Source organism: Manis pentadactyla, chromosome 6 (genome assembly GCF_030020395.1).
Source record: "Manis pentadactyla isolate mManPen7 chromosome 6, mManPen7.hap1, whole genome shotgun sequence".
NCBI lineage: Eukaryota > Metazoa > Chordata > Mammalia > Pholidota > Manidae > Manis > Manis pentadactyla.
In genome coordinates, this window is record NC_080024.1 from 7682783 (window position 1) to 7708298 (window position 25516).

General features: G+C 45.6%; 2 long non-coding RNA genes across 3 annotated transcripts; one reads left to right on the top strand and one right to left on the bottom strand.

The window, feature by feature from the left end:
* The first annotated feature begins 1264 nt into the window (after nt 1-1264).
* Nucleotides 1265-21494, top strand: LOC130684037 (uncharacterized). Of its 2 annotated transcripts, XR_008998148.1 has the most exons (3): nt 1265-2990; nt 15863-16033; nt 19214-21494. It is a non-coding gene; the product is annotated as an uncharacterized LOC130684037 (long non-coding RNA). The 2 variants fall into 2 exon arrangements; XR_008998147.1 differs by lacking the exons at nt 15863-16033; nt 19214-21494 and adding an exon at nt 9549-9838.
* Nucleotides 11137-19062, bottom strand: LOC130684036 (uncharacterized). Its single transcript, XR_008998146.1, has 3 exons — nt 18848-19062; nt 18416-18585; nt 11137-15007 (listed from the first exon to the last, which is right to left on the bottom strand). It is a non-coding gene; the product is annotated as an uncharacterized LOC130684036 (long non-coding RNA).
* Nucleotides 21495-25516: the final 4022 nt, after the last annotated feature.

Consider the following 25516-nt stretch of genomic DNA (forward strand, 5'->3'; position numbering starts at 1 on the left):
TGTTAAGAGGGTAGCAGGATCAACCAGCTGGTTGCCTTTGAGGAGACCTTTGAGATCCTTGCAGATCGTAGCTATGCCCAGTTCCACCCCAATCGGCATCCAAGATTGCTCAAAACTTTTTTTTTATATGGGTATCATTGATATATACTCTTATGAAGATTTCACAAGAAAAACAATGTGGTTATTACAGTCACCCTTATTACCGAGTCCCTCCTCATACCCCATTGCAGTCACTGTCCATCAGTGTAGCAAGATACCACAGAGTCCCTATTTGTCTTCTCCGAGCTACACGGTTTTCCCTGTGACCCACACACACACCATGTGCACCAATCATGATACCCCACAACTGCTCAAAACTTTTAATCAAAGAAGGAGGAGGTTTTTAATTCACTTCAGATACAAGTCAGGTGCTTGCTGAATGCATCAGGCAAATGCATTTTCTGGAGTAAATAATAAAAGGGCTTATGTGAAACAGACCCACGTAAGGTCCCCCTGCTATCTCTGAAAGGGCCTGAAGGATGGGGCTTGACATCATTTGGGACTCTGGAAAGGAAAGGACCCTTGCCCTCTCAAAGCAGCAAGGCCCCCTGAGGCCACGGTGCTCTCTCTGTGACTGGGCCCTGCATTTTCTGTTCAGTGGGTTTCTCAGTGCCTCCTCTGGGTACTGGGGGCAAGGGATAAAATAGTGAACAAAGCAACCCATCCCTGCCTTCATGGAGGCTAAAGTTTATCAAGGAAGCCAGATGCTGAGCAGATTGGCAGGGTGGTGAGTGTAGGCTGATGAGGTGCTCTCACTTAGGCGTACCAGGAGCTTCCTGGAGGCAGTGATGCTTCAGCTGAGCCTAGCATGCTCTTAGGCTCTGAACAGGGAAAGGGTACACGGAAGCTGAGGACATGAAGAAGTCCAGGAAGGCTGCGCATCGGGACTAGTCGGGATACAGAAAGGAGCCAGACCTTGGAGATTACTTTAGGAGTATAGAAGACTAAAAGTCTTTTTCCTCTACCCATCTTAGGTTCTTTGACTGGGAGCTTGTAAATTAGACTGACAAAGAGGACCAAAATAAAAATATACATAAGTTTATTAAAATGTGTATTCCACATACATATGGGAGCACCCAATGATGAATAACTCAGAGGGGTGGCTAGAACTTAGGCTCATTGTAGCATCTAAATAAAAGAACAATACATTTTCAGGGAAGAGAACAAGACAAAGGAAAAGGACTTTGAATTTCTAAGGTGGCAGATTGTGGGAAGGTAAGTGTATGGGGGAACAGATGGTGGGTAAGGGCTAGTTCTAGCAAGCTTTGGTTTGTGGGTTCCTCTGGTGCCACCTCCAGGCTGAGAAGGGTCTAGAGTTGTAACTTCTGTCCTTTGGATAGAAGAGGGACGGGGACGTGCGAATTTACATCTTGCTTTTAGGCAAATAGGAGGAGGGCAGAGAGCTTTTCTTATATCTGCTTCTTCTCAGTTGCCTTCAGCTCAAAATAATCCTTATGCCAAAGTAGCATATTTGGGGGTAGCACATTCTGCTATCCTTTAACAGCTTTGGTCTATTAAATCATTAAATATTATTCTTATAGACCAGATTATGGAGAATCTCAAAAGACTTATTTTTTAGATATAACTCACATATCATAAAATCAAACCCTTTAAAAGTATATAACTCAATAGTTTTTAGTATATTCACAAAGTTAAGCAACCATCACCACAAATTCCAAAACATTTCATCAAAAAGAAACCCTAGACTCTATAGCAGTCACTCCTCACCTGCCCCTCCCCCGAGCCCCAATGCTACTGTGCTTTCTGTCTCTGGATTTGCCTATTCTGGAAATTTCATATAAAGGAAATCCATAATATATGCTTATTGTGTCTGACTTCTTTCACTTAGCATAATGTTTTTAAGTTTATTAGGTTATAGCATTAGGTGTACTCCATCACTTTTTATGGCTGAGTTATGTTCCACTGTGTAGACATGCCTCAGAAGACTTGAGAGGAAGGCATTCATTCTATGAGGGGAGCAAGGGCCTTAGGGCCCAGGCTCAGTGTGAGAAGCACTGTGCCTCCTCTGGCAACGGACTGCCTGGGCTCTCACCTTGGCTGTGTAACCTGGGCAGATCACTTTCTTTGTGCTTCATTTTCCTCTCATAAAGAAGATAGTAGTAACTCTTGTAGTGTTGAATTAAATGAGCTAATATATTGAAAGGGCCTTGAAAAGTGCCTGGTGTTAAGGTCCAGTTGTTTCTATGGAGACAAAAAGACTGACAGATGCAAAACTAACCACTGACTACTTAACACACTGCCCTTTATTCTAGAAGCTTCCAAATGGCTACATGGCTACTTTATAAAACTGGAAATTAAAACAGGTCTGACTATAAGAGGGAATGAATTGAAGATAGCAGTCTCTGTAACTTTCCTAGGTGAAAGGGAACAGAATACATGACCCAAAATGTGCTACTTTGGCATATGGATTATTTTGAGCTGAAGGCAATCAAGACTCAGCATACTCAAGAAAAAGTTTTCTCTCTCCCTTAACTGCCTAAAAGAATTCAGATAGGAGGACTGGCTCAGAAGGACTATTACCAGATACAGCTTTTATCTGGAAATCTTACCTGCATGGCAGGGCAGACCTCTGATTACCATAAATCTGCTCTTCTCCACTTCCTGTGAATCACCCTCCTCTGCCTTGAATCCCCAGCCCCTATCCCATCCCTTAGCTGAGGATGGCATATAAGCCTCAACTACTTGAGTGCCTTAAAGTCACATGTTTTGATGGGGCTCCCAAATGTATGAAATTAAATTTGTTTTTCTCCTGTTAATCTGGCTTATATCAATTTAACTATTAGATCAGCTGAAGAACCCAGAAGGGAGGAGGAAAATTTTCCGCCCTGACAGTTGGGTAACCTGTGAGGGTACCTCCACTGGCTAGATGTTGCTCACTCAGGGCTGCTGCTGCTGAGAGACCTGGGGCCTCTGACGAGGGGCGGCAGAAGGTAAGAATTCTTACCACATCAGTCTCCTGGATCCCCACCTGCTGGACCCAGTGGAAACGAGTGATGAGAGTCCTTTTCTGTTTTTCTAAATTTAGATTAGCAAGAGAAAACATTTGTGTAATAAGCTGGTTTCTTGGGTATAGCAATTCTGGTAAAGATTTGTTATGAGTACTCCTGTCTGTAAAATAATCCCTTTCCTCCCATGGATGGTCATTGTTTTCTTTGGTCCCTGTGTTATGTGTCATTTGTCATGAGGAGCTTCATAGCCCAGATGAGATTTTCCTTTAGTCCTTAGTGAAAATGTCCTGTCTGGTCTCTGCCAGCTGGAAGATTCATGTACCAGCATGCGTATGGCAGACAGCCGAATCGGCTGTGGATCCAAAAAGCCTCATTCTCTTTGTCCAGCTGGGCCAGGTCTCCAGGGTGTTTGTCATAAGGGGTCCGGATCCATAAGGGGCCTTTACCATCTCAACCTTTGTTGGCTAGTTAGTGCTGGAAAAGTCCCATGCCAGCAGTGCCTGCCTAGTGTCACAGGTAGTTGCGTGTGTGACTGGAGAGAGTTGTGCGTGTTCTCATGGGAGACCAGAGACACCGTTTTCCCTACACCATCCTTATCCCCTGTAAGACTTTACTTATGAAGCTCTTTGATTTCTTGGGATAACTGTGCGAATGAAATTTATGGATCTTGTGAGGATTGCATTTTTTGCACCCTCTTTTAGAATGCCTCTTGCATCCATGATTAAGCCATAAAAAGGCTTGTTATGAGTTGTAATTGAAATTAATGTAAGACCCTACTTGTCAATGACCAGATGATAGATCCTTTGAATTGATTATATTTGAAAGAATTTCAGAGATCTCTCATCCTAAACAATTGTCTCATGGTACCTATGGAAAGACCAAATTAAAAAGAGGCTACAAAGGAATTTAATGGCTAGCCTTAAGGATTCCCTTGATAAGGTGAAAGAACAGAAAGTAGACTGAGAACAAAAATGAAAGTCAACATTCAATGTAAATTCCTCTTCTCAAAACCCAGGCCCAGTCTGCATGTTTTAGCTTCCCTTTCCCTACAAGATTTACAGAGAGCACTCTGGGTTGATACCAGGCCCAGGGTATACAGGTTACTTGTGTAAATGCTGAAAGCCAGGAAGTGAATTTAGCAGAAGCGCCTGGGAAAGGCACTAGAACTCCCTTAGCTGTTTCTGACAATTCCTAATTTCCGGGGCTCTGTAATCAGGCTCTGGCAGCTTTGGGTCTTCTTAAGCAGTGTCCTTTGTGATATATCCTGGGCCACAGCTGCAAAGAATTCATGTCCCCTGGACAAGAGCAGATCTTTTAAATTATAGAACCCTCTTTCCTCTGCTTTCAGAAGGTCCTACCAAATTTGTAGGGGAGTTAAAAAGATCACTGGCAATTCACAGCCCCAGTCACAGGGACCTTGATTAGCTGCTAAGAAGTGTTCTTCCCACCCATAATTACACTGTGGTTAATAGAGAAGCCAAAAGGCTCCCTAAGGAGACCCTCATAGAGTAAACAGATGACCAGCATTTCTCTTCGGCCCTCCTACAAATGATCGTTTGAAGGCCAATGTTTAGGGACTGAAAGAAGCAATAAGTCATTTTCCTCCTAAGGTGAATTGGTCAAGTTTGAATTGCACACTCAGAAAGAAGGTCTTTGTTAAAACAATTTATACAGACATTACAAAAGCATATTACATTAAAACTGAAACTCCAGCACACAGAATAAAACCAGGTGTCCTTTTCTCACAAATCTTTGCAATACCAGAAATGCAGCTCTAGAAACAATTCAAAATCCAACTATTTTCCAGCTCTTTGAAATGCAAACTTTAGGGAGAAGTTTCTTGTCAGAAGGAGAAAAAAATGAACCATTTGGAAATTGGGCAAATGAAAAATCTTAAGGATCCTCTTCAGAAGTATTAGTTAAAAAACTTTGCAACCATCTGAGCAGGTGAACTTAACTATTCCAACTGCCAAAACAAAATTTGGACCCAACTTTTCTTTATATTATAAAGTAATGAACTTTTTACTATTGTACATGATTCATGGATAAAATTTTAGATAGAAATCTGTAAGATCTCTGATTGCATCTGTATGTTGTATGTATACATATATACATATTGTAGATGTGTGATATGTTTCAATCTCCATTTGGTATTGCCAAAATTAATAAAAGAGCTCTATTTAATTGGCTTAAAGTAAGAACTTATATGAATTAAGCATTCCTAAATCTCTCAGAAATAGAAGATAAATTAGTGCAAATGCTTTTCAAGTTCATGTGATCTGGGAAAATTATTCGGTAACTAAAGCTAGTCTTAAGTTTGTTGGTTTCATTAAAATAGACATGTCTTCAGAATTGTCAGCATTAAATATGATACAGGCATACAAATTTTGTTCTACCTGGGTTTACCAGTAAAAAAAAAAAAAATTCATGTTATCTCTGTTACAAAATTTGCCAGCTAAAAAAAAAATAGCTTGGGATGATGGTTAACTCTGTCTAGTGTCTCATGAAGTTTTTGTGGGTGGCCTAGTAATTGTTGGAAACAAATGATTTAAATAGATGTAAGTGGGATAAGAGTTTTTAGGTGAACTTTCAGCAATAATTATGTTTTATGGTATGTGTACTTAAAAATAGCTTCCAAAATCTTTTGGTAACTTCCACCATTGGAGTTTTACCAGGTTAAATAATGGAAATTCATCAACTATGTAGATCATTTCCAAAGAAGATAAAATACTGAAACATTAATTACTGAGCATAGGTTTATCTACTTTTGGCTTCTTATTACAGAGATGCTAAAAGAGATTTGGATGTACTATGCTACATTGGAAAATTATACTATGAAAAAAAGCATATGATTTTAGAAATTAGGAATATTTTCATTAATTTGCCATTTTAAAGAATCCTGTTGTAATAGTTTACAATTGCTTACTTCTTAGTTGTCACTAGAAATTAATGTTTTGAAGAGTTAGTTATAATAAATGAAATTAAAAACAATAGAAATAATAAGGGAAACAACTCTGTGTTATTGGTTAAGAAGAGGCATGAGATATAGAGATGCATTTTTGTTAAGGGAAAATAAAATACATTTTTCTTAAAAGTAAAACTGGTTATTTCAGAATGGAAAACAGTAGGATAAAAGACAAAATGATATAGAAAGTTGGGAAGAGAGAAAGAGAAAGAATTTTACCTTTGTAATCAAGCTGGCTAAAACTGAATTGTTATTGTAAGGGTTTCAAAAAGCTTTAATATCAATAGTGTAATTACATAAATCAAAATTAATTTTCTTTCCATCTGCTAAAAGGACAAAGTTTTCCTGGACTATAGGTCTTTTCTTTACCTTTTAAGTAATCTGCTTAGAAAGCAAAGATTTTGTGTCTTACCAAAATAATTTCCTGTGCTTCATGTTGTCTCAATCAGGTTTTTGATTATGTAAGGAAATTATCTTCTCAGTATTAAAAGAGCTAAGTTTTGCTTTACAACTATGTGACCTTTTGTATTTCCTTTTTAAATATTTTGTCACTTTGGTTAAAGAGGTAATTAAGTATTGTTTCATAATAATTTGTGGTCCTAGTTATTCAAGTGTTCAAACCCTTTGGTATTTTTGACAAACTTCCCCAAATCAAATTCTAAATGAAATCTTTTTCACCTGGACGTGACTTGGGATTTTCCACAGGGTTCCTAGAACATCTAAAAAAAATACGTTCTCTCTCCTTATAAAAAGAGAGAGATTAAACTAATTAGGCTTATTTGATATGTTAAATAACATGGGATGCATTGCCAAATAAAATTAATACCCAAACTTCCTTACCTTATATTTATACAAGTATATTTTAATAGAAGTAGTCCAGATGTTGTATTAAATTTCTAGAATTCTGATATGTCCTAGTATAATATTATCCAACATAATTGTAATTAATAATTCAGCACACTCAAGAAAAAGTTTTATCTCTCCCTTAACTGCCTAAAAGAACTCAGATAGGGGGCTTGGCTCAGAAGAACTATTACCAGTCATAACTTTTTATCTGAAACTCTTACCTGCATGGCACGGCAAACCTCTAATTACTTCTCCCATCCCTTAGCTCAGGATGGCATATAAGCCTCAACTGCTTGAGTGCCTTAAAGTCACATATTTTGATGGGGTTCCCATATGTATGAAATTAAATTTGTTTTTCTCCTTTAATCTGTCTTATGTTAATTTAACTATTAGACCAGCCAAAGAACCTAGATAGGAGAAGGAAAAATTTTCTGCCCTGACATAGACACTTAAGATTTAGTAGCTCTGAAGACTGTCAAATTTGTTGTTAATGACAATGAACCAAGGAATTTTTTCTACATATATACTTTTAAGGTCATCTACCTTGAGAACAAACTACTTTGAATTTTTAAAAATTTATATAATTTCAACATACAAAAGTAGATAAATATGATACCCCATGTACATTCAACAACATTTATTCGCATTTTTCAATTCTTGACAGCACATCCAATAGGTAGGAGCCATCTTGCAAGGACCTGGGAAAACTGGTTTTATGGGCAGGTTGAGAAATGTGTGCTTGTCTAGGCAGCTGAGGCACTTAATGGAAGGCAGGGGTGGGGAAGGAGGGCTGTGCTCCCTGCTCCCCCATCCCACCCCCCATGACCACTCTGTGAGGTCAGGCACAAAATGAGAAGGCTCACTCTGGGGAGCTGTCTCTAGAAGCATGATGAACTTGTCTCCAAACACTGCCAGTCTTGGCTGTAGTGACACCAGTGTCCATCAGGAGTAAGGGATGTGGTGGTTCAGCTCATAGTTACGGCGCCAAGAACTGTCTGGCAGCCACATTATAATGGGCATTAACAGGTTGTATAAATCCAAAGGAGCGAGATCAGGAGGGTAGGGAGACTCTAGGTCAAGCACTGCAGACCCTCCCTACTCAAGTGTGGCTGGGGGCCTGGGAACTGGTTAGGTACGTGGAGCCTCGGGCTCTGCCCCAGACCTAACTCAGCCAGAGTCTTAAAGAGCACATTTCACTTGGGAGAAGCACTGCTCTAAAGCATTCAGTGTGAACTGTTGGAGGGCAGATTTGGGGTGCTGGAATTCCAGCAATTCTAGGTTGGCAACTAGCTAGTCCAGCCCTTACTGGAGGATGAAAAAATTCCTTCAACAAGACCCTGGAGAAGGCGTCCCCAGATATCCCAGCATCACCTCTGCTCACAGGCAACTCACTAGCTGGCAACAGTTCTTTCCATCTTTGATTAGTTACTGTTGGAAGAGCGGGCTGTGGGGTCATGTTACATCTGTATGGCAAGGGGAACCTTCGTAAAAAAGACCCCGCTGCAGATACACCCTTTCTGCTGTCCCTATTGGAAATTCCATGCCCTCAGGCTAAAGTCTGAGGAAAACTGTTAATTATAAACCCGTTTTCATCCCCATGTTCAATGAACTGACTAGCATTTGAGGAAGAGAAAGTACTTGAAGACTTTTTCTTATTTTAATACTTTAGAAGTCCAGTGATAGTACATGCTTGTCAGATTTTTTTTTGGAAAAATGCTGGCACCTATAAAAATAAAATGTGAAAGCCTGCCTCCCTTCTCCCTAATCCTGTCACCCGTTGAGGTACAGGACCACTTTTGGGAGTTCTGTGCATCCCTGCAAAGCTATTTCTTCACATCTTCACATGCACACAGGATTCCTGAAATCTTCCCACCTTGATCTAACTCTTCTGTTTCTCAGCCTTTTCCCCTTTTTCTTAAGAGATAATACCTTGAGTAATGACCCCTCTATTGGCTAAAATCATTAGCTGATTTTCAAAATGTGGGCGAGCCCTCTAGGTTAATTGGCTTTAAGGGAGGGATGTAGAGAAGGCAGCATTTGAAAGAGCTAGACCTGTCCTAAAATCTGTGTGTCACCCATTAATCTTCACAGCCACCCAGTGAGGTACTGTTACTATACAGAGGAGGAAACTGAGGTGCAGGGGTTCAGACCCTTGCTTGAGGGCACCTAGCTAGTGATTAGCTAAGCTGGGGTTGGAATCCAAGCAGCATGGTTCCGTGTCTGTGCTCAGGACACCCGGCTATATTCATGGAGGTTGCTCAATTGAAGCCGTACCCAACCATTGTGTCCTCGCCGGAGTGGGTTTTCCACCTCTGGGCTCCAGGTCCTGGGCGGGGCACCTTCCACACCAGCTCTGGCTGCCTGCCGGTGCGGAAGTTCTGCTCCCCTGCTGTAGAATGGGCTAAAAGGACCTACCTCCTTGGGTTCTTGGCAGGATTAAATGCTGGAATGTGCATAGTGCCCTTAAATATTAGCCACTGATGTTACAATGCTTCAAGGGTGGGGAGAGTGCAGGGGGAGGAGGCACGAGTGGATGTAGAGACGTCCAGGAGGTGAGGGTATGTATGTAAGATTCCAGCCCAGAGTTGGGTATAAAAACAGTCATGGGGTAGAATGCTTTGGCCCAGATTTTTCTTGGACCCCGGAATTCTCACAGCCCCTAGACCCCTTTATGTAAAGCTGAGTGACGATGAGGGACGTCAGTGGGCTCTTGTTCTGGTTCATTCCAGCAGGCAGCAGCATCCGGTTAGTGACGGCAGCAACTCTGGGCAGGAGACTGCGGCACGCCAGCGCCCCTAACCGCGGTGCCCCGCCTCCCTGAACGCGGCCTATGGACCAAGGCCAGCGCTGAAGGGCACTGGCAGCAGGACCTCAGAGAGCATGCCCGGGTGGCCCCAACTGCCCCCCAGCAGCCTCCTGCGGGCAGCAGCCACATCCAGTCAACTGGGCCGCAGCTGCCACTCCCCCAGGGCTCTGCATGCAGTCGTTGCTCAATAAATGCGGCTGGTTTTTATTAATATTCTCTGTAGTCCTTCATACAGATGCAAACACATCTGGGGCAGAGACTTAACCTGAATGGTGACACCTGCACGCCTTCAGCTCTGTAAGCCCCAGATCCCAGGACTCGATTCCCAGTCAAACCCGCACTGGCCATTTGAGACTTCAGATGAATCTTAGGTAGGGGAACCATGATATTTGTTCGTACTAGTGCACCTCACTGCACAATATGTTTTTTCTAAGTTTTTCTGGAAATAATTCCAAGCTTACAGAAAGGTTTCAAGAATACAAATAGAGCACTCCTATATCTTTTACTCAGATTCACCTATTTTAACATTTTCTGTTTACTTTCAATGTTTTTCTCTCAAGATGCATAGACGTACATACATATATGCACACTTTTATTTCTGAAACATTTGAGAGTTGGTTGCATACACCATAGCAGTTTCTGTTTATTTCCGAAGAGTAAGGAAACTGTCTTATGTGACCACAGTATTTTTTTACAAATTTCAGTAAATATAAGTTTGATGTAATAGTTGTATGGGCTCTACTGTTTACATTCTAATTGTATCAACTGACCCAAAGACATCCTTTATAACATTTTTCCCCTCCATTGCAGGATTCAGTGTAGGTTCAGAGATTGCTTTTAGTTGTCCAGACTAGGACTTTGGGGAGTGAAAGAGGGCACTGCTAATAATTATTCTGCAAAGGGACAAATAAAGCCACTGTGACAAAATATTGATAATCTGGAGGGGGGTAAATGGGAATCCATTTTACCTACTTTTATGTATGTTTAACATTTTTGAAACAGCGAAAAAGCAAACCAAATAAACTGAAAAAGAATACACCAATCCCATAGACATAAAATGGTGCCCTCTGCGTAAACGGCACATCTGGCCTCCTGTTTTTGGGCTCAGGCTCAGAGCACCTTTACTGAGGTGAAGGGAACCACCTTCTGAAGAGAGTATTTCTTGCTTCCAGGTACTCGGGCCTGGTCTCCTCTGAAGTGAAATGAACTAGGGTGGTCTTGAGGGGAGCCCTAACCAGCCTCCCCGCCACACCCTGGTTTTCTTTTGTCACGGGAGGGCCTGGAGGTGTAGGGTGGAGCACCCCTTTCTGTAAACTCCAGAGAAGGGTGGGGGGCCTCACCGACCCTAGAGGGGCCTGTGGCGCAGAGAAGGCAAAGCGGTCCAGGTGTTGCCCAGGGCATCTGCTGCCCTCAGAGGCACCCTGCGAGCCCTCCATCCCCACTCTTGTGTGCTGTGTCTGGGCTGGCACCCTTCCTCCGCTGCATCTGCTGGGGCTGGCCTACATGGGTGTGGTTAGATGCTTTTGTTTCTTCCATTCCTCTGGTGTTAAAGCGGAGATACGGGCCATGCCCCAGACTCTTGCCAGAGAATTCTGTGTGTTGCTCCCACTCAGCATCTGCTCCCTTGCCAGGGTCCCTGGACGTGGCTGTAATATGACCCTGGGGGCACGTTAGCCCCAGGGCACAGAACTGGGTCTTAGAGCTACAGGCAGGAGAATCCAGAGTTTCGTATCAGGCCAAATTATTTTAAAAAACAAATTGCCCTTCGAATTGATACACCAGCACATGGGCCAACAGTCAAAAGTTGAAAAGAGAATGTGGTGAGAAGTTTCCTTCTCAGTTCTTTGGCCTCAGTCTTGACCAGCTTCTCTTTCCAGAGCAGTTCACCACACTTAACAGCTAAAATGAAGGTGTGTTGGACTTTTATTACTTAAATATTAAGATGTTAGTCACCTGATGTGCACCTGGCTTTTTTATTTAACAATATTGTCTTGGAAATTGCTCCTTATCTACATATCAATGGCTTCCTCCCTGATTCTTCCTTTATTTATATCTCTGGTCCTTCCCAAGCAGTGTGTTGAAAAAGAATGTTCTTCCATAGAAAGGATCCCCCAGAGTTAGCCAGAAATTTCAGGATAGTTCAAGGATTCATTTATTCACCTCCTAAATTCCAAGGATACTGGATTAAATAGCTCTGTATTTTTTTTTTTTTGCAGGTGGATTTACATTTCAAAAGGGGTCTCATAGGACCACAGTACCTTAATCCAAAGAATGACTGCAGAGTTGAATTTTTGGGCAGGGGGGGTCAGAGATAGGTGATCTTTGGGTAGAAGGTTTTGTCTGTGGTGTCCACAGATCTAGGTGTTAGGGTACCAGGATCTGTCCAAAGATGAACTTTGCCTTCCCAAACTGATCTTTGGCTCTTTATATAAATGCTACCCTCCTAATACTGAACCCTCCTGCAACCGAACAGCAGTCCCCCGGCTTTTCTCACCGGATGTGCCAGCAGATAACCAGCCATAGGCCAGGGACACCTCAGGAAGATGCTAAGAAGTCAGAAGCATTCCGACTCCTCCCCACAGTTTCCTGGGTGGGGGTGGTCTGAGTAGGTGGGCTTCCCTCCCCCCACTGAGAGCATTTCCAAGTTGCTCAGTGTGTAAGGAAGGGTCTGCTCTGAAATAAGCTCTGAGCTGATGAGTATGTGCTTTCTCCTAACAATCTGCGTGTCCAGCCAAGGGCTTCTTCTCACGGGCATCTGACCCTTTCATTGCTTTGGGCCGCTGAGGTACATACACCAAGAGGTCTTAGGCCCACCTAACAACCTTCTCACTGTAGCGTAGTTTCCTGCCAGACTCACCCACTGGCAAAGAGAGACTGACCAGACCTGCCGTGTGAGCCTTATGTCAGCCAGACAGGCTTCTCTGCAAAATGGGAAGATAGCATTCTGGTTTTTCCATCAGTGCTTGGTGAGTTTGATTAGTGTGAGTCAGTTTGACCTCTGGCCCTCTGGGCTGCACTGCAGATGCATTGGTGAATTCCCAAGTGTAAGTGCCCACTTGCCCTAAGGCCAGATGACCCTCTGCTTGGGGCAGTGGACCTTCCTGGTGGGCCTTTTTTTAGCTGGAAGCATGATGATGAAGCTGAGGGAGCAGTTTTCCTGTATCTGTTAGCTTTGTGTGAAAGTAACTGAGTTGCAGAGATTATAATGTTCTAGGATTCACAGTGACCACTTGGAAGAAAAGTTAGCACAAATCCATCCTGCTTATCAGCAACTGGTCAAGGGCCAGTCAGTCCCCTTCTATCTGAAGAATAACACCACCAGCGTTTCTCTCTCCAGATTGAAATTGGCATTGTGTAGAAGGAAAACTTTTTTCCTACCTTCTTAGGTTCAGTCCTTGGGAGCCAGAAAATTAAACTGGCAACATACTGATGAGCAAGGGAAAAACCAGATTTTTTATTCACATATGTGCATGGGAATTCACAGAGAAATGTAACTCAAGGAGGTAGTTAGAATTAGGGGCTTATATACCATCTTAATAGAGAAAAGGGAGGAGAAGGGCACTTCTGGGAAAAACAAATGACTTTTAGGAAAGATAAATGGGCCTTTAGGAGAATAGATAAGAGATACTTATCTAGGGCAGGGACATGCTAAAACCGCCATGGTTAATTTTTCCTGCCTATGATGAAAAATGCCAAGATATAAATAATATAGTAAGAACAGGAGGGACTCCATCTTAAGGCTAAGATTCCATTTTATAAACCAGGTAGTTAGGAGGTAAGATTCCTAACATATTTCATGGTAATTAACCAACAGTTGACCCTATCTTAAGTAGGGCAAGCTGTCCTAAATGGTATGTTTCCACTGCTTGAGGGTAACTGCTATCTTGGAGAAGAGCAGGATCAAGAAATTCCTTGTGTTAGGTTTATCTTACAGAGTATCTAGAGGACAGAGGGCAGATGATGGATAGTGACATAATGTCTCTCACTGGAGGCAGATGTCATGAGACCACATGTCAAGCCTATGTGCCTCTCTTGGCCTTTGCCCCATTCTTAAAGTCCTTAAAAGACAGAATCTTAAGTGCACCCACTCTCTAAGGTTGCCTGCACTCCCTTTCTTCGAGTGTGTACTTTTTGCCTTAATTTACTGCATTTTGTCTCTACGCTCTTTCAGGGGTGTCTTTGTTACTTTGCTGTTTCATTCAGTTTTCTAGACTTAAGCACAAGTCTCTCTCTCTGTCCTATTCAGACAAGTAGGGAAGGGCAACTGAGATCTCTGATTTGGGCCTGCAAGTTCCTGTTGCCTAGTGACTCAGACAGGCCTGCAGCTATACCACCATACTCTTTAGTAGCCTGCCCGAAAGCTCTTTTCTTTGCCTTTGGGAAGTTCTCAACATAATCTCACTCTATCCAGTGTTCTGTGGCTCCCCCAAGTTCTGGGGTGGAAGGGCCTTAGTTCCCACGCCATCAGATCCAAGCGGACACTGGATGCCAGGTAATCCTGGCTGTAGGAGTTGGCAAGGGATTTGGCCTATGTTGAGCTGGAGTTTAATGAGCTTCCCATTCCTCTGTTCTTCCTTGCTTTCTGTTGCCTGTGTGGTTGCTGCCATCCACTACTATTCTTGCTTTAATGAATTCCTTCCTTAGGTACACTCGTCTGACCTATTTGAGAATTCTTTCTCAATCAGAGTCAAGAACCCTCCCCGGTCCAGGTTGAGGTTTCACGTAGTGCACAGGGGGAGACCTCCCCAGATGAAACTGCCCAACAACAATATGACAGGAATCAATCTTCCCTGGTGGCAAAAGTTGGGGTGGAGGGTGCGATTTATGACCACTGGATTGTTTTGGGAGGCTCTGCTTTTACATAAAGGGAATTCAGGAGAAAAAAAAAATTCTTCACAGTGGGATATTATGGATCCCTTCTGCCTGAATTCACCCCTTCTCCCACTCCAAAGGCCAGGCTGGTTGGGGTGGGCTGGCAGGGGCTAGGAATTTGGCTCTGCCTTCCTGGGACTGGCACAGAGAGCTCAGCAAGTAAGGGCAGAATAAGAGGGTGGTCTCCCCAGTAGAGAATGAACTGGACCAGGGGGAAGGGCACATTTTCATGGCCAAGTTGGTATAGTGGTCAAGGGCATGTGCCAGAGCACAGACTGCCAGTGTCAAACTGTATGTCCTTCGGCAAGATTCTCAACAACTCTAAGATTCATTCTTCTACTTGGGTAAAATCCTCTGTAGGATTGGCATGAAGATAAGATTAGATAATATTTTAAAGCACTTACCTCAGTGTCTGGTGAAAGGGTATCTCGCCGCGACCCTCGTTTCCCCAGAACGACTCAGGAGACATGGGCCCATGCAAGAGATTTTATTATCTGAAAGAGAAAATGGCTGCCCCCAGAGAGAGGGAGCAGCAGCTCGTGCGTGAGGCAGCGTGTTTTTAGGGAGTAGGGGTAGGGTGTATTCTGCGTTGGTGATTGGATCGTGAGGGGTGGGTGACCATCTGGTCGTTGGTGATTGGATCTTGAGGGGTGGGCGACCATCTGGTCGTTGGTGATTGGATCTTGAGGGGTGGGTGACCATCTGGTCGTTGGTGATTGGATCTTGAGCGGTGGGCGACCATCTGGTCGTTGGTGATTGGATCTTGAGGGGTGGGCGACCGTCTGGTCTTTGGTGACTGGATCTTGAGGGTGGGGGTCTTAGCGCGCCAGAATTTGCCTTCATCTGGCACATAGCGGGTGTTGAGTTGGCACAGCTGACTTCTCTAGGCCCTGGGAGTACAGCGGTGGGCAGAAAGCGAGGCCGTGCTCACCCAGACCCTCCGTTCTGGAGAGGGACCTGTTAGACAAAGGCATGCCCGGCGTGCACACAGCCAGATGACAGTCGCACTAGGAGGACGGGAAGCAGGTGAAGGGCAGAGAGGGAGAGGCGGGGCTGATTTGGATGGTCAGGGAAGGGAGGGCCATCTGAGCAGAGACCAGAATGAAGGGGATTATGGTTTTTTTTACATTGATGGCCCTCCAGCACATTCCGATGCATTTTTCACTGTACTTAATCAGTCTTCTTCTTGTCTGAATTGCCCTAAATAGTGAAGGGGGTTGAGTTCCCATCTCAGGTGCTCAGCTCACGTGAACCACATGCCATGGGTGGAGTTGGGGGGGCGTGTGGACATGGAGACCCCAGGTTCTGAATGAGGGTGGTGGGCTTCTGGCTTGGGTCTTTTCCCCATTCCTGTCTACATCACAGTTGCACAGCGCCACAAACAATGATCAGGACTCGTTTGCCTCCTCCTTGAAGAGAAGAGATTACTACACATCCTACCCCTCAGTCCGTCCAGAGGAGCAGCGTGTTTGGGAAAACTGGCCTGGAGGCTACGGGGTGAGCCAGGCCCAAAGAACCGGAACACTAGAACAGAAGGTCCGAATTTAAACTGTGTCTGGGGGCGTCAAGAAGCCTGGGGCCTGTGGGCCCTGGGGTCTCTTTCCTCCCTCCTCCCCTCCCCCTCCTCCCTCCCTCCCCCCTCCCCGCTCCTTCCCATCTCCCTCCCCCTCCTCCCTCCCCCTCCTCCCCCCTTCCTCCCTCCCCTCCCCCTCCTCCCATCTCCCTCCCCTCCCCTCCCCTCTCCTCCCTCCTCTCTCCGCCCTCCCCTCCCACCTCCTCCCTGCTCCCTCCCAGCCTCCCTCCTCCTTCCCAACCTCCCTCCCCCTCCTCCCTCCCCCCTCCCCCTGCTCCCTCCCTGTCCTCCCATCTCCCCCCTCCTCCCTCCCCCTCCTCCCTCCCCCTCCCCTCCCCCTCCCTCCTCCCTCCCCTCCCCCCTCCTCCCATCTCCCCCCTCCTCCCTCCCCCCCTCCTCCCCTCCCCCTCCCCCCTCCTTCCCTCCCCCCTCCTCCCTCCCCCGTCCTCCCATCTCCCTCCCTCCTCCCCCCTGCTCCCTCCCAGAGTGGAGACAGTTTCGTTCCTGGCTGCCGAGGCTTGAGGGCTGGTTTCCTCACGAGGAAATAATGTCTCACAGCAGCTGGGGCGGGATCTGCCCCCTGGAATTTCCCTGCAGCGGAGAAACGCGCAGCTGGGCAGGAGCGGCTGGGAGAGGGGACACACCTAGGACCTGCTAGTGCACAAGCAGAGGGGGACACGCCCGGGGACGGTGGAGGTAAACAGAAGCAGAAGCAGGCTGGGGAACCTCAGGGCCCCCGGGAGCTGCTCCGGGCTCGCTGCCTCCTCCTCCCTGGTCCCCGTGAGCAAACCCGTCCCCTTTTCTGAACCCATTTTTTCACCTCCTCAGTGGAGCTTTTAAACATCAAAATAGAAGAGCGCTCTAAAGGAATCAATCACCCTAGGACGTTCTCTGATTATGTCAAAGATGTTTTCATTGTTCAAAATATTTTTTAATTCTTTTCTGAAAAATTCCTTTCAGGACCAGTTTTAGGCACCCACAAGTCTGCCTTGTTACATTGCCAGACTTTTCATTTTTTTCCCAGAGGTGGTACCTGCCTGTGGTACCGAGAGATTTTGGGCTGGTTCCACATCCTGAATCCAGAAGATTCCTGAGAGGGCCTTTCTCCCGGAACCATCATCTTCCAGTAATTTGCCGAAAGGACCAACACAAAGGGAAAGAGGAGAGGTGCCAGCTATGTGTTCTAGACCTTTTTGAAAACATGGAGCTGTTCCTTTGGCCGCATGTGAATCTGTGAGAAAGGTGATGGAGTAGACATCAGGGAACGGGCACCGTTCAAAAGGGGGTGCCCCACAAAGGTTCCCACGGCAAAGCTGGAAGAGTCTGCCTTGTCCCCGGCAGGCTGCTGGCTCTGTTGTAAACAAACGAGGGCAAGATTCCTGCAAAGAGGATTAATGTATGTATTGAACATCTTAAGCACTTTGAAGTGTGTAAGGGAAAATGATCAGAAAAAGGGAGCAAGCCAAAGAGAAAGGTACTTGTATTTAACTGAAACACCAGCCGGCTCCACCCCACCAGCACACTTGGTGAGAACAAATGGAAAGTGGCTGGAACCCCTTCCCTATGAATTCATGGCTTGATAGGTGTAAAAAAAAAAAAAAGAAAAAAAGAAAGAAAACCAAACCTCTGTACTGTTAAAAAAAGGCTTCCTTCCAGAATGGTGATAGGTGTCCAGCAGATGCCATCATTACTGCAAAAACCAGGGAGGGGCGACTGCCCCTAGAGGGGCCGGTTCTCGTCTCCTAAGCCTCAGTGGCAAGCATGCTCAGACAAGAGAGGGCTGCACAGGTGCACACGCATGTGCAGGAGCACACACACGGCCAAACGGAAACTTGTGTTACAGGCACGACCTCCTAGGCAGAAGTTTGGGAGAACCCCAGCCATGCACCCACTCCTTGCACTCTTGAGCATGTATTCACCGAGACTAGAAGACAGGGGCTGTCACAGGCCTGATCACCTGGGGAGAGTCACGGCCCAGGTGCCCACTGCGTAGGCTGTCCCCTTAGACTTCAGCAGGAGAGAGCAGTAAGGAGACACACCCAGACACAATGGGTTGCATGGCAACACAATGCCTAGTTCAGGGACACATCCTCGCTGGGATGACTCACATGTTTCCACAAGCAGAATCTCAGGAAGCAGGCTGCCCCATGCACACCGCTTTGCCACGCCAATATGCCCACTGAATGCCTTCATTCAGAAACAGCTGTGCAGCTAAAGACTTGGCTCATTTATGCCCCAAAATGCTTGTCAGAGTTTAGACAGCGCCAAGGCAAGCCCCTACAACTCCCAGTCACACCTCAGTGACACAGGCACACTCTTCCGACCGGTCAGTCCCCACTACTTACCTCCTTTTGTTTCCTTTCGGAAAATGTTTGGCTTTTCCATTCTCATCAGCCAGTAACAAATCTATTTCTGTAACTTCTTAGTATTAGTCAAAGATCGTTCTTTTGAAATGTCTACAGTAAGTTATAAAGAATGCCTTTGACCTTTGTTTTCAAATTCAACTATGCAAATGCTAAACACACAATGTGCAAATTCAGAGGACAATTTTTAAAATTCACAGTCGGACCGTGCTTGAGTCTTTTTTCAATTTTTCAATGTAGAAGAAAGGCAGGTTTACCAACTCTACAGCGATTCCTAAAAATCCCACTTGGTGAACAGGAAAACAACTTTGGAGGTCTTGCAACGGAGAGTGAACAACGGGAAGGCCCTAGGGCAGCACCCTCCTTTCCCAGGGGCGGGTGAGAGTGGGGCCTCCACAGGGCTCTGGGTTTCACACTCTCTGACCTTGATCAGGCAGCACTTCCGGTGTGGTGGTTAGACGGCCTGACTAGGAGACAGCTGGTCCTCAGGTGGGCCCAAGGACAGCCCCTCGTTGAGATTCTGCCCCCTTTTCAGACGTTTCAGATACTGCGTTGGTTTTAGATGAGGTAATCTGGTCTCTGGGGCCCTGGCAAGCTTCTCTCCTGTCCAAAGACCAGACGGGACCAACCAAGAGACACCTTCAGATTGTACTAGGCAGTGGGTCTGGCCAGCCCGCCCCTGCATTACAGCTCACTCCTCCCTGTCCCTTTCCCCCTTTGTCCCCTGTCCCTTCCTTCCCCCCATCACGCCCCCCTTCTCTCTTTCCCACCCTCTGACAGGAATTCGGCCTTTACTGAACGGGGACCGTGCCATACTCAGCCTCTCCTTCCAGAGACCGTCACTCTCCACCTTCAAGATTCCTTTCAGTTTATACAATAGTCCCCCCTTATTTGCAGGGGATTCTTTCAGAGACCCCCACTGGAGGCCTGAAACCATGGGTAATACTGAACTCTATATATATTGTTTTTTCCTATACATACATACCTATGATAAAGTTTATAAATTAAGTGATTGACAAGAATGACTAAATAAAACAGAGCAATTATAATAATACACCGTAGTAAGTTACATGAATGTGGTCTTTCGCTCTCTCAAAATACCTTACTGTACCGTACTCACCCTTCTTTTACTGCTAATGGGAGATGATAAAATACCTACGTGATGAGAGTGACAGCACACACTGTGACGTAGCAGTGGGCCACCACTGACCTGAGGATATGTCAGAAGGCGGATCATCTGCTTCCAGACCAAGGCTAACCGTGGGTACCAGACCTTGGAAGGTGAAAGCTGATAAGGGGGTACTCCTATACTTCAGTACCTGATGTGTTCTTCAATGTCCAAGACAGAAACAGCCAAAAAAGTCTACTAGATTTAATATTCTTAATGAAAATTTTCTATATGTCAAAAACCACAAACAAATGTAAAGGCAAACAATAAACTTGGAAAATATTATTTTTTAGACAAATATAGCAACAGAGGCAAATATCCTTAATATCAAAGGGCTTTTTATAAAGTATAGGGCACCAACGAGCGAGAGGGAGGGTATGAACAGGTGGATTAATCAAAACAATGAAACAAACGGTTAATAAGAAAATTTTCCACCTCCTTAACCCTCAAAGCAAGGTAAAATAAAACCATTGGAGATAACATTTTCCCTTATTACCTCTCAGACTAGCATATGAATACCCACTGTTGGGCAGGGGTGTCTCATTTACTTCTAGGAATGCATAATCCAAAATTACCAATACATTTTGACCTGTCAATTTCACCTCTAAAAGATATCTGGAAGCAATCTTAAAGGTTTCCACAATGTAGAGTTCCAAAAACACATTTATAATTTTTCCCTCTCTTTCTTGATTGTATACCCAATAATCCTGAGCCTATTTGTTGTATTTATTTAAATTCTCAACACATTACACCAGAACACTATTTTGTATTTTAGTACCTTAATCCAAAATGCAGTTGCTAATGTTCTGAGCCCAGTGACTCTAAGGGTTAACTCCACCCTCCCTAGCCCTGCGACCTATGGAAAGGTTTTTTGCTCGCAGGTGGGTGGGTTGAGTGAGGCTGGTGAGGTGGGCAGGACACTGTGTGGGAGAAGTTAGCAGATGAGCAGTAGGAGGCTCTAGCAAGGTAGTTTGTAGGTTGGGTTACAGGCAACAGGAGCTGTTGTGTCTGGGGTGAGAAGCCCTATATAGGAGGAGATGGGGTAACAGACTGCACCAAAATCCCCAGCTCTGTCCTGCATCACCCACCCTGCTGTGGCGCTGGGCCATCCCAGGCCTTCCTAAGGTGAAGGCCTTTGGTGACTTGGAGGATATCCTGTTACAGAAAAGTTGCCACATCACCTGAACTTCCCCTGAAGTTCACTGAGTTTGCACTTTCTTCCACTGCCCTCCTCAAGTTCCCTGACGTGGCCCAGGGCTCTTGGGTGAGCCTCTCCCCAGCAGGACAGCTTCATCCTAGGGGGGCCATGAAGCAGATTGATCCTGGCCACGCATCCCAACGGCCGTTTCCATCACCCGTAACTCAGAACCTTTCCTGCAATACGGCTGCACTGGGATCTGTCCTTGTGCCCAAGCGCAGTCCTCAGCTGTCAGTTCCTCTCCAGCAGGGGCCTCACTCACCTACTCACCTCACTCACCTTGCCACCTTCAAGACCTGTCACCGCTGCCCTTTACTACCTCGGCTCTCCCCTTGAGGTGCCCCTTTACCTGGCCACATCCCAACCAGCCCATCATCAGTGAGTCCTACACCAACCTGACCCTTCTCTGAACAACTAGCACGTACTGTCTGTGATGTCCATAGGATCTGACATATTTAAGTATTTTTAATGTCCAAATAATGTAGGAATAGTTTGTATTGTAAAACTATTCAGGTGATCTTGATGGTGTGAAGTCGCTTGATCTTCCTGTCTTCCACTCCCACACCTGGTAACTCTGGGGCAGCTGGGGTGTCAGGCCCTTGTCCATGTATTTCCCACCTGGATTCCAGATATGAAAAGGAAAGAACCATCTTTCGTCCCACCCAACACTGCTCCTGCCTGCGCCTGTTCTAGGCCCTGCAGCCTCCCCTATGGCCTGTGGCCTCAGCGCCACCACCTCCTTACCCAGGGCCTCTGTGTACACACACACACGCACACACACACGTGTGCATGCAGGCACACAAATATGCACAGGTGTTTCTTTTCTTGAAAATAACTCTTTCTAGATCCTTCCATGCCTTTGAACTCCCTCTCCTAACAGTCTCCTTCCTTTCAAGCCAACTTCATCAACAAATGGGCTCCCTTCTCTGTACTTTACACCTGCAGCAGCTCAGATCTCAGATCTCAGCCATCCTGCCAAATCCCTTCTGGGAGGGCCAGACCCCAGGCAGTCCCTACCGCCTCTTGAGGAGGTGGTGAAAAGGCCAGGGGGTCTCATACTGTACCTCAACTCCATCTCTGCAGTCACCCTCCAACTTCTGCCTGCTTCTGGCAGCTTTACTTGTCAGGGAGGGAGCACCCAGCTTCAGGGGGTCTACTGGGCTGTGGCTCACCTCAGCACCCCGGCCATGTTCCGACAACCAGGGTTTCCAGAAACCCCCGGGACCACCTGAGATGAGCACACAGCTCAGTCTTTTAAATACATAAGCCGGTTGAGAAGGGTTCTTAAGGGTTCTTCAATAGCTCTACGTCCTCTGAAGGAGGAGGAATAGAAGACAGGACTTAGGGCTTACCACCATTCTCCTAACAGATAACAAAATAAAAGCAAACTTTGAGTTATGAAACATCCCCAAAAAGTACTGTGTTAGTTTCCCATTGCTGCAATTCCAGGTTACCACAAATTTAGCAGCTTGAACAGTGCAGATCTGTTCTCTTACAGTTTGGGAGGTCAGGTCAGAAGTCTAAAATCAAGGTGTTAGCAGGGCTGTGTTTCTCCTGGTCCCTTCAGGGAAGAATCCGTTTTCTTGCCTTTCCTAGCTTCTGTGGACTGTCTGCATTCCTGGGCTCAGGGTCTTTTCTTCCATCTTCAGAGCACATCCTTCCAAGCTCTACTTTCATTGCCACATCTCCTCTCTCTGACTGTGACCCTCCTGCCTTCTTCTTATAAGGGCCCCATGATTACGTTGGGCCCAAGATAATTCACGATAATATCCTCTTCAAGATCTTTAAATGAATCACATCTGCAAAGTCCCTTTTACCACATAAGGTAGCATATTCATAGGTTCTAGGGATTGGGACGTGGATGAACATCTTTGGGGACCACTATTCAGCCTATCACAAGTATAAAATGTAATACAGAGAGACATTTACATCTACCACTAATATTAAACAGATGCTATACTTTGACCAATTTTCTTAAGATTTTTTTTTTTTTAAGAAAGAAAGCTTTACAGAATCAGCTAAAGCCCTATGTGGTTTTCCCCCTCTTCTCAGAGGTAACCTCTTCTCTGAGATTTGTAAAAATCATGGCCATGTAGATTTCTGTTCTTTGCTACATATTAGAAGTGCATTTCTAAACAGAACAGTATTATTTTTGTGCGTGTTTTGAAATGTGATGTAAAAAGGGATCACTGGGTGTACCATTTTGCAACCTGTTTTTTAAACTAAGTGTTTTTGAGATTATTCATGTTGATACATGAAGATCTAGTTCATTCATTTCACCTGCAATATAGAATGCCTCCCATGAGCAAGTGAGAGTTCATTCTGTCCTTTCTTTTGCTAAGAGACAGATTGTTTCCCTTTTTTTTTTTTTTGCTATTATAAACAGTGTTTCAATACACACCTCTGTACGTACTTTCTGGAACACCCGTGCCAAAGCCCTGGTGGGAGATACCAGAAGCAGCATGAAAGGGTCTGGAAGGTGCACCTTCAGTTTACTGGGCATTGCCACACGGTTCCTTGACAACGGTGTTGAAAAGTACCTACTGCCCCCACATCCTCACCAGTATCTGGTATTTTCAGACTTACAATAAAAAAAAAATGATTTCCTTACATAGTTTCCAGCCAATCTGTTCTGCTCCCAATTTTTTCTTGAACGTCATGCAGCTGGAACCTTTCCTCCCTCTCGACCCTGAATGCCAAATCCACCCAGGACCTTCTGTGCTCTGTGTGTTCCAGATGTCGTCTCTGTGGATTCCCTGCTGCAGCCACCCTCTGCCCACACCGAGTCTCATTTGCACCAGCCCTAGGAGATCTTTCCCGTGTTGGGTCTGAGGCTCCCTTCTCTCCCGACAGAATGCTGTGGAACATGCAGCAGTTGTCCTGCTGGAAGGGACGAAGTCTTCTGCGTTACTATCCCTCAGCCTGAACAAATGAGGTATGTCTAATTCTGAGGATATAAATAAATCTACTCGAGAATTAGTCAGTCCTGGACTCCAAAAAATAAGGAGTATTTTTCCTGTCCCCAAGGTGTTCTGAAACAGACCTGCCAAAGAACTAAAAACAAAGTATCCTGGAATGTGACAGGGTGGAGGACTAAATCGAGAGACTGTAACCTTTCTTCCCAGGGCAGGTTTCCTTTCTTCATCAGCCTGTGGCTTTCAGACACAAAATACCCTTCTGTTCTATGTTTATAAGTGCCCCCCAGCCCTTTTTGATCTAATTAAAGCGGTGGCCCAGCTATCTTGAGCTTCCTCAGCACAGCGGGCCCTTCTCTGAGTTACCCGGTCCTCAGAATGATCCATTTCTCCTCCTGCTGCTCCCTAAACAAACTGCAATGGCAGTGTCCTCCTGTATCTGTGACAGACCAGAGAGATTTCTCAGCTGTGTGGTTCCAGCCTCATAATCTTTTCAACTTTGAATACTCCTGTCCACTGCATATACCCATTTGGAATATTCCCATATGCCTATCAGCAATGGCTTTGCCCAAGATGTATCCCTGGAAAAGATGGGGCCTGGAGGATTGTGTCCCAAGGGGCCGGTCCCCTGCTTCAAGGGGAAGTCCGAACGCTGCTGGCAGAGGTGCCCATACCTCCTGCTGCAGAACAAGTAGCTGGTGCTGTCTGTCTAGGGATCCTTACACTGCGCATTTCAGCGTTCAGCATGAATCCCTCACTCAGTTCTAGGCACAAGATGGATACTTCAGAAGCTATCCCTTTCCCATAAACAAACGGTTTCGGGTTCTAATGCTCAACATGGTGTCCCCTTGTCCGGCCATTCCCAGGATTGAGGGAGGGAGAGGAGGGGTTCATAGGAGCCAGCATGACATGAGGCCCCCTTGGGTCCCAAGGGTCAGCTTGTCATCTGAGGCGTATACAGATCTCCATGTCCGCTGTCTGTGAGAGGCAGCTTTCCAGAGCATAACTCAGGCCAACAGAGCCCAGGGGGACGCCAGCCCTAACCATCCTCCTCCTGACAAAGACTGCTGGGAGCTCCAAATGCCTGACAGAGGGGCCAGGAGGCAGAGCGACAAGCCAACCACAGAGTAAGTGACCCAGAAACCCAGGGAGTTGAAATCTTCTCAAGTGCTTGTTTAAAAAAACAAATGTTTCCTAATGGAGCTCAGGGGGAGGTCCTGGGCAGCCACCAAAGCGAATAACCTGGCGTATGTCAGGGCTTCTGAAGAGGGCCAGGAAGGCCACGGCCACATGCCTGCCTGTGCTGTGGCTCATGTGGCTCCTCTCTCCAGGTTCTGTAGATTTCTTCCTTCTCCCTGGCTGGGAAATTTAATCAGCCATGTGAAGTCTTAAAAGGAGTGAAGTTAAAAATTTTTTTTCCTGCAGAACACTTTAAATCCTGTCCCGAACTAAGGGTTCACTTACCTCCCAATTACTAGATTAGAAATTAAGATATTATTTCTTCAAGATTTACCTGAATCAAAGTTTTTATTCTTCAAAAATGACATCTCACTAATTAGCTTCTAAAATCACTTACCCCATAGTTTCCCTGATGACCCCTCATAATTTTCTGCCACGCACTTCTCAGTGGCCGTGGGACGGACCCCTCCAATCTGTAGTGTTGTATGAGGAGCAGATGGGTTGATACATCCATTCCACTGTGGTGCTTATTACACTGGCTTCATCTTACTGAGAAGTTGGTTAAGCACAGTGACGATCATGATTCCGTCTGTGGTCTGGCTGAGGGTCTAATGCTGCGCACA